This window comes from Panthera uncia (assembly GCF_023721935.1).
Source record: "Panthera uncia isolate 11264 chromosome B2 unlocalized genomic scaffold, Puncia_PCG_1.0 HiC_scaffold_25, whole genome shotgun sequence".
NCBI classification, from domain to species: domain Eukaryota; kingdom Metazoa; phylum Chordata; class Mammalia; order Carnivora; family Felidae; genus Panthera; species Panthera uncia.
The window spans coordinates 18,889,449-18,897,907 of NW_026057581.1; positions in this window are offsets into that span (position 1 = coordinate 18,889,449).

Genomic DNA, 8,459 nt, shown 5'->3' on the forward strand with positions numbered 1-8,459 from the left:
CCTTTAAATAAATGAGTTGTAATTTAAAGAATGAAAAAAGATTAAGTTCCTTTGCAGTATATGCAATTAGCCTATAGGGAGATGTTTTTCTGACACAAAACGAAGTTTTCTTTGAAAGTTAGACTGAATTTCAAGTAACAAGAGCCACGAAGTTTATTTTTCAACAGAAATAAACAAAAAGGCTCTTCCTCTGTATAGTTAACTTTCTTTTTTCGTGTTGCTTGAATTTCATTTAAGGAAGTAACTTCTTGGCCAAGCCTACATAATTAAAGAATCAGATTGATCATCTGAATAATTTATTCCAAAGATAATATAACCTGGACTATGTAGAATTGGCTTCCTCATCCTACTAAATGATAATCTGGTAAGTGACTTTATAAAGTCATAATAAATGCCAAAATGAAAGTTTAATAGCTGCCTACTCCACTGCTAACAAAAGCAACATGAGCTGGTGTGCCAAGTTCTTTTTAAAAATTTCCCCCCAAGATGCTTTGTTTAAAATTATTCAGAGGCTTGGGGCGCCTGTGTGGCTCAGCCAGTTAAGCGGCCAATTTCGGTTTATGTCAAGATCTCGCGGTCCTAGGTTCCAGCCCCGCATAGGGCTCTGTGCTGACAGCTCTGAGCCTGCTTCTGTTCCTGGGTCTCCCTCTGTCTCTGCCCCTCCCCATTCGCACTCTGTCTCTCTCTGCCTTTCAAAAATGAATAAATGTTAAAAAAAAATTAAAATTATTAAGAGGCTTAAATTTTATTCCAGATTACAAATATGAACTGCAGATTACACGAACGGGACTACGAATGGCACCATCATTAAAGAAAAAGGAAGGTAGATGTATTTAGGACACAGTATATTCACAGAACAGTGTCTTCATAAAGGCGATTGCATTAATTTTTCCTGCGAGTTATCCTAGAAAAACAAGGTGAAAAGAGTCAAAGGAACATGGCACATGTTGTCTGTATCCAAGAGGATTACTATGATTTATTTTATTTATTTTATTTTTTGAGAGGGAGAGAGAAAGAGTGTGAGTGAGTGAGCTCAAGTGAGGGAGGAGCAGAGGGAGAGAGACAGGGAGAGAATCTTAAGCAGGCTCCGTGTTCAGTGTGGTGGAGGGTTTTTTTTTGTTGGTTTTTTGTTTTTCTTTTTGTTTTTTCTTTTTGTTTTTTTTTTAAGTAGGCTTCATGCTCAGTGCAGAGCCCAATGCAAGGCTTGAGCTCATGACCATGAGGTCAAGACCTAAGCTGAGATCAAGAGGTCGATGCTTAACCTATTGAGCCACCCAGGCACCCCTGATTTTGATAGGTATTACATGAAATGAGTCTCATGACTATTAGGTCAGGTTTCACGTAGTGTTGCTTCTTAATGGAAATACTCAAAATATATTCTTATTACTAAAATATTTGAGGGAAAGGGAATTTTTGGAACTTGGCCTCTCATGAATTGTTTTTGTTTCTCCTTTCTTTTTCTATTAAGAAATAGGTTTGGGTGACTTTTATTTTTCTGGTATAACCACTCATCATACTTTAATAAACAATCCATGGATCAAATTACTTCCTTTAGTATAGGTTAGTGAATTAATAACTTTTATCAAAAAGAATTAAATAATTGTCCAGAATGAAATCTTTCATTATATTGGAATCACCTAGAAATTAAATGCTGCATGCTGGGATAAACCAAAATCATCTACTCATTACCTGAAAAAATATTCCTAAATTTGAAGATAGCTTTGTATGCCCCCTGGACTTACTTTGTACCTTCCATATCCAAATAATGAAATACATAATTTTTAACAAAACATTACAATATTTTCATAGGATATAAGTGTCAATTTTAACCAGTAATAGATAGTAAAACCTAAGAGCCAAGTTGGATATTATCCAGAATGCCTCATTTTGGTGTTAATTCAAGTGAATTAATTACCTAATTTAGGACTACGAGGGTAAGCCAAGCTATACCTGGAAGGAAATGAAAGAAAAGTCTAGACAAAAGTTTCAAAACAAAATACGGTCATGGTGTGTGTGTTTATTTCAGAGACTTATTTTATCCCTGCCTTTCACTTTCTCCAGTAGAGGGGCCTAACACACTAGTCAGATCTTTCTCCACTCTAAACACATTCTTTGGGCCTTATACACATCACCACTGACAAATGGTGGCCATAACTGAGGGCACTCAAGTTCGTGGCGGGATCCTTGTAGTGGTCAGAGCTGACACCAGCAGACCAAGCAATAGAGTCAGTAGTCACGAAATGTGCCTCCACTGAAAGCAACTAAATTCTTTGTCCTCAAGTCTATCATAAAGCACGAGGTTGTATCTCTTTGATCAACCTCCAAATTCCATTTTTATATCATTATTTCACTTTGCCAATTGAAAAGATTTTCTTCTGTAATTAAATTCCTTCAGTAGCATGTATATGATACATGGGATTTGTGATTGTTATTGTCATCTACTTGATGTCGGGCTGATGATTTCTCATGAGTTAACACTAAGTGTTGGGAGTCTTAGGATGAAACAGGTTGGATCCAGATTAAAAGGATTTGGGCAGACCATAGAGACATTCCTATGCACCCAGAGGAGATACATAAGCCAGTGTTTGCCAGTACAACTCTACCTTATGTTGTCAAGAAGGGACAAGAACTTTTCTACTACTCTCAAGAACGTTTCTACTCTTCTGGGTTCTTTTCCCTTATAATTGTCTGTTCTCACATTTTCTTTATCATTCTTTATGCTTCTAAAATTTATAAAGAGAGAAATAATTTAAAAATATTGTATCTGGGGCACCTGGGTGGCTCAGTCAGTTAAGTGTCTGACTTTGGCTCAGGTCATAACCTCATGGTTCATGAGTTCAAGCCCTGTGTCAGGCTCTGTGCTGACAGCTCAGAACCTGGAGCCTGCTTCGAATTCTGTGTCTCCCTCTCTCTCTCTGCCCCTCCCCCACTTGCACTCTGTCTTTCTCTCTCCCTCTTTCTCTCTCTCTCTCAAAAATAAGTAAACCATAAAAATATCTTAAATAAAATAAAAAAATAAAAATATTGTATCTGATGGATTTAATCCATAAGACATATAAACCTCCATCTCAAATTAATCTAAAAATTAAAAATAGGAACAAAAGTACTCAATAAAATTTTCTTTAATATCTGAATCTCATCTTCTCCTCATCATTACTGATCTTTCCTTTTTTTGTTGTTTTAACTTAAAAAGTACTTTTATAGCCATGAATTAAATTTCTACTAGAACTTTAAGGGTTTTAAAAAGTATAATGACTACCAATAATTTTGTCAATAGATAATTCTTTAAAAAGAGTTCCATGGCCAAATCACTTTGGAGATCATACATAAACTTCCTAATTCTGGAGATCGTATAGAAAAAATACTAAGAAATCTCAGAGGAAAAAAATCCTACTAACTTCATTTATCTCAAATTTTCCCAAGTTTATTTTATCACAGTTTTAGCATGGAATACTGACTAACATCTTGCAGAACTGGTATCCAGAGCAATGCAGTTTAGGAAACACTAAAATATGTCACATTTTATAGACCAGGAAACTGAGGCTCAAGAGGTCTTTCTATCTCACCCATGGCCACCCAGTCATTTATTAGCAAAACTCCCACTGAAATCCCAGCCTCCTGAATCCCAGTCAAGTGGTCTTTTTCTCACTAGGAAACATGCATGTTAAAAAAAATTTTTTTAACGTTTATTTATTTTTTGAGAGGCAGAGAGAGGCAGACTGTGAGTGTGGAGAGGCAGAGAGAGAGGGAACCACAGACTCTTAAGCAGGCTCCAGGCTCTGAGCTGTCAGCACAGAGCCCGACATGCGGCTCAAACCATGAACCGTGAGATCTTGACCTGAGCTGAAGTCAGATGCTTAACCAACTGAGCCACCAAGGCACCCGAAACATTCATATTTTTACCAAAAATAAATGCAGTTGCTTTTTCTAATATTGTTAGATGTAAATTGTCAAATGGATCTGTAAATTATTTAATACCAAAACACAATCAATACCAACTGAAAACTAAGGATTGTAAAGACGTTTGAACCACAGCATTGAACAGAAACACCTTCCAGAAAAGTTTTTAGACCATATTTCATATTGAGGCACCTGGGTGGCTCAGTCAGCTAAGCGTCCAACTCTCGGTTTTGATTCAGGTCATGATCTCATGGTTCATGAGATCAAGCCTTATGTTGAGTTCTGTACTGACAGTGGGAAGCCTGCTTGGGATTCTCTCTCTCTCTCTCTCTCTCTCTCTCTCTCTCTGTCTCTCTCTAACCCTCCTCTGTGCTCTCTCTCTCTCTCTCTCTCAGAAATAAATAAATAAATAAATACATAAATAAGTAAATGCATAAATACATAAATACACTTTAAAGAAAATATTTCATATTTCAAATTTCATATTTCAAATATCGAGGTTATAAGAAATAAAACATTTCAGTAATGAATATCTTAATTATATATTTAATATGGCATGTAAATCTGAATTTATAAGTGAGAATTCTAGATAGCATATTTTATTAAACATTGCAAACTATCTTTAAATGCCTAGGAGTTACCAAACATAGGCTATATACCTTGTATCACAGTAAATATAGATTGAATAATCCTACTTCAGTCAGAATGATCTCAGATTAATGTAATAAATGTAAATTGTAACTTACAGAAACAGGACGGTAAGTACACGTTAGAGCCTTGGTCTTTGTTCAGGTTTGTATTTCAAAAGTTAAACAAAGCTAATAGATGGAGATGCTAAGAATGAGTAAGTCTACACAGCACAGGACCCAAGAAAAATTTCTCCTTCAGACTAGTGATAGCTCTACCAGCTGGTATAAATGAGGGTGATCTTTCTGAAGGAGAAATGTCCCTTTATTCACCCATTCAATGAACATTTATTGAGCGCCTACAATGGCAAGTCACTGTGGCAGCTTAACTAGGCATAGGAATGAGGAGAGAAACACAGTTACTGACCGTGGGAACTTAAGTTCTAACAAGGGAAGCAGACGGTAAATAATTGCACAGGTAATTAATCCATTAGTTGTGGTAAGTGCTACAAAGTGGTGCAGGGCTGAGTAGAGTGGGGCATAGGTATGAACATAACTGTCACATCAGAAGACCAATCCACGGGATAGGGCAAGTCTCTTTAGACAACTTACATTTGATATGGATCCTGAACCTGATAGGAATTTACCAGAAAAGGAAGAGAAAGGTATTTAAGGCAGAGTTGCTGGGTCCTTTAACAGGAAAGCTGGCTGAAGAGTAGAGAGGAAAATTTGATCGCCAAAGGCTGGTAGAAAGTCAAAGTTCTGATATGAAGGTCTGACCAGCTGAAAGGAGCAGATCAAAAAATCACAGCCCTGAAATGAACAAAAGGCCAATTAAATGGGCCCATAGTTACACAGATACAGTTTGAGAGAGGGTGTAGGCAGAAGGGTGAGAGTGAAGGGAATAATCTACCTACAGCCCTTCAGAAAAATAGTGTTTTCTATGAGCTTTCCAAGATTCTGTCCTCTGCAGTGGCTGGCCTTGACTCCTCAGACTTTGTAGCCTGAACTGATATCTTCTCAGTTCTCCTCATTCTGTTCATGCTTCCTGTTTATTTCTGGAGTTTAACCAACCACATCCACAGAAATACACCCTGCTGGTTCTGTCCATGTGAACATACTTGGGAGGGTGGAGAATGTATCTTCACTTGTAATCCTCACATATTGAAAACAGATGAGCCTCCATTCTGTCTTTGAACTCATTACTTTAAGATATTCAATTAACTAAACACCAAATTAGCTACATTTCAAAATCCTTATGAAATACACTCAAACTCCTGGATGTTATTAAGATTAGGAGAATGAAAACTGTTTTTGAAACATTTTGAATGAAAAACGATAATATCTCACTATCTGTTAAAGCACTAAGTACATTTTCCCCTCTCCTGTTAAATATGGGTAGAGATATGACTCCCAAACTACTTACGTTTTCAAAATGTAGTCATGTGCTATAATTTTCAATATGAAAGTATGGGAAATTATATCCTAGCTTCTAATCTGAATTTTTTTTCATAAAAAATATTGGAAAATGAGTTATCTATTTACCTCTTATTAACACGTAAGGATACCGCATTTTTGCAATTATACAAGGTTTATAACTAAACATTTATCCCAGTAAAAGACTTTTATCTTGAAACAAGTTGTTATTATTATGGAAGTTTTCAGTTTTCTGAGGTTCCTTGAGCAGTCTGTCAAGAAAATAGGAAGTATACTTTTGTTTTATAAGCCAGCTTCCGTATGATTCCATGTATCGCAATTCTAAATGACTTTACATCCAAGATGGCTTATTAACTGGTTGGTGAAATAAATAGATGTGAACCTCAGCAGATATTATGCACAGGTATAGTTGATGATTAGCATTTCAAAAAGTTATATGCAATCTATGGATGATATTTGGAGATTATAAATAAGAGGGGCTGTTTTCTATTTATTTGCATGCTTTAACTTGAGGATATTTAAAGAGTAAGGAGACTATGGAAAAACAAGTGTTGGACATATGGTCCCAAAGGTAGTTTTTACTATTGTTCCCTGGAACACGGTGGTTCTTCTAAGAAAATTATTACACAAGGTGCTTGTTTAAATTTTGCATATAACATAAAATGCAACTCCAGGCCGTCTCAAATAGTTCTTTTTCCAAAGGTTTGTTATTCAGAATCCAAAAAGCATATTCCCAGAAAAGAAACAGTACAACATTTACCATTGTTAGGTTACCATGCCAAGCCTATTTAGCTCACAATACCAGTAAACCTCATATTTCTTGTGTGTAGGAGTTTTTGTGAAGATTATGTAAGATGATAAAAAGCACATAATCAGATTTTGAGTATATAGTCTAATATAGTCATTCTTTTTTATGGAATCTAGGGGTTCAACTGATGTTTGTTTCACTTCTCTGTCTCTTGTTATTTAATAGGCTGATTTGAATTCAGTGTTCTGGAGGCATTGGTAAGAAGCCGGAAATATTAATAAAGGAGAAAGGAGGGAAAAATCAAATGACTTTCTCAATATCCCAAAGCCTCATCTATAGGACAGACATTCAGTATCTCCTTCCTGCTGGTCAGATATTCTCAAAATAACCACCTATCCAGGCCTGCCCTGATCTCCAATTTACCAACCCCTGCCCTCAAGCATCCAACCCAGCAGCTGATCCCAGCTAGGTATTTGAAATGAAGTCATACTAACACATGGATGTAATTTTAAGGAAGTTTAAAATACTGAAGTGTACTCTAATTTAAAAGTAGAAATGGGGACCCCTGGGTGGCTCATTTGTTGAGCATCCAACTTTGGCTCAGGTCATGATCTCAGGGTTTGAGTGTTTGAGCCCTGCATCAGGCTCTGTGCTGACAGCTCAGAGCCTGGAGTCTTTGGATTCTGCATCTCTCTCTCTCTCTGTCTCTCTCTCTGTCTCTCTCCCTCTCCTGCTTTTGCTCTCCCTCTCTCTCTGTCTCTCTCTCTCTCTCAAAAAAGACATTAAAAAAATAAGTAAATAAAAGTAGGAATAACTTGGAAGCATAATTGTTTTTCTGATTCGTTGTAACCTGTAATTTGTGCAAATTTTAAAGGAAATGTTAGAAAATATTGGGATCGGGGAACAGTATCTGACATAAAAAATTTCTATCATAAAGGTCCTGCTACGAAGTCTAGCCCAAGGGTCAGTTTCCATGAACTAGGGAGATTCTGCCAACCCTCTCCTGCCTCCACTTTTCCACCTACGTCATTGTCCATGACTGTTCAGGAGCCAGTATGTGCTTACTGGGAGTAGCTGAAAGGAATATTCATAGAAATGCAAGCAGGAACGGTAGGTGTTCAGCGGCAAACTCAGCCCCTGGGCAGAAACTTGAGTGCAGCGGGTCAGGGGCAAACTTCATCCTGGTTCCACTCCGGGAAGTGGGGCACAAGGGGCTGGGTGACCGGCCACTCCTTCTCACGTGCACTAGACCACTCTCTGGGATACAGAGACACCCTCTGTGCTATTTGCCATCGCAAAGGGCTGGAGTATTTGTATTTTTTGACATGATTTGTAACATGCTTTTGATGATTTAAAAAATACACAGAAATGCAATACTCAGAATTCAGCATAAAAGTCTCAACTTTCTGTAATCAGTTTTTTTAACTGATAGCAAAATTTCAGTCATTTTCATGTTATAATTGATGTGATTTAGCTTCTTGGATTTTATTATGAGAGATTTCCAGGTTCTTAACAAGTTCTGCAAATACAACTGGCACTTGAACAACACAAGATTTGGGGCACTGACCCCCCACACAGTTGAAAAATCCACGTATAAGTTTTGACTCCTCAAAAATTTAACTATTAATAATAGCTTACTGATGACCGGAAGCTTTGTCAGTAAGAGCAAGGGCAAGTTGATTAACACATATGTTGTATGTTATGTGTATTATGAAGTGTATTCTTACAATAAAGTAAGCTGGAAAAAA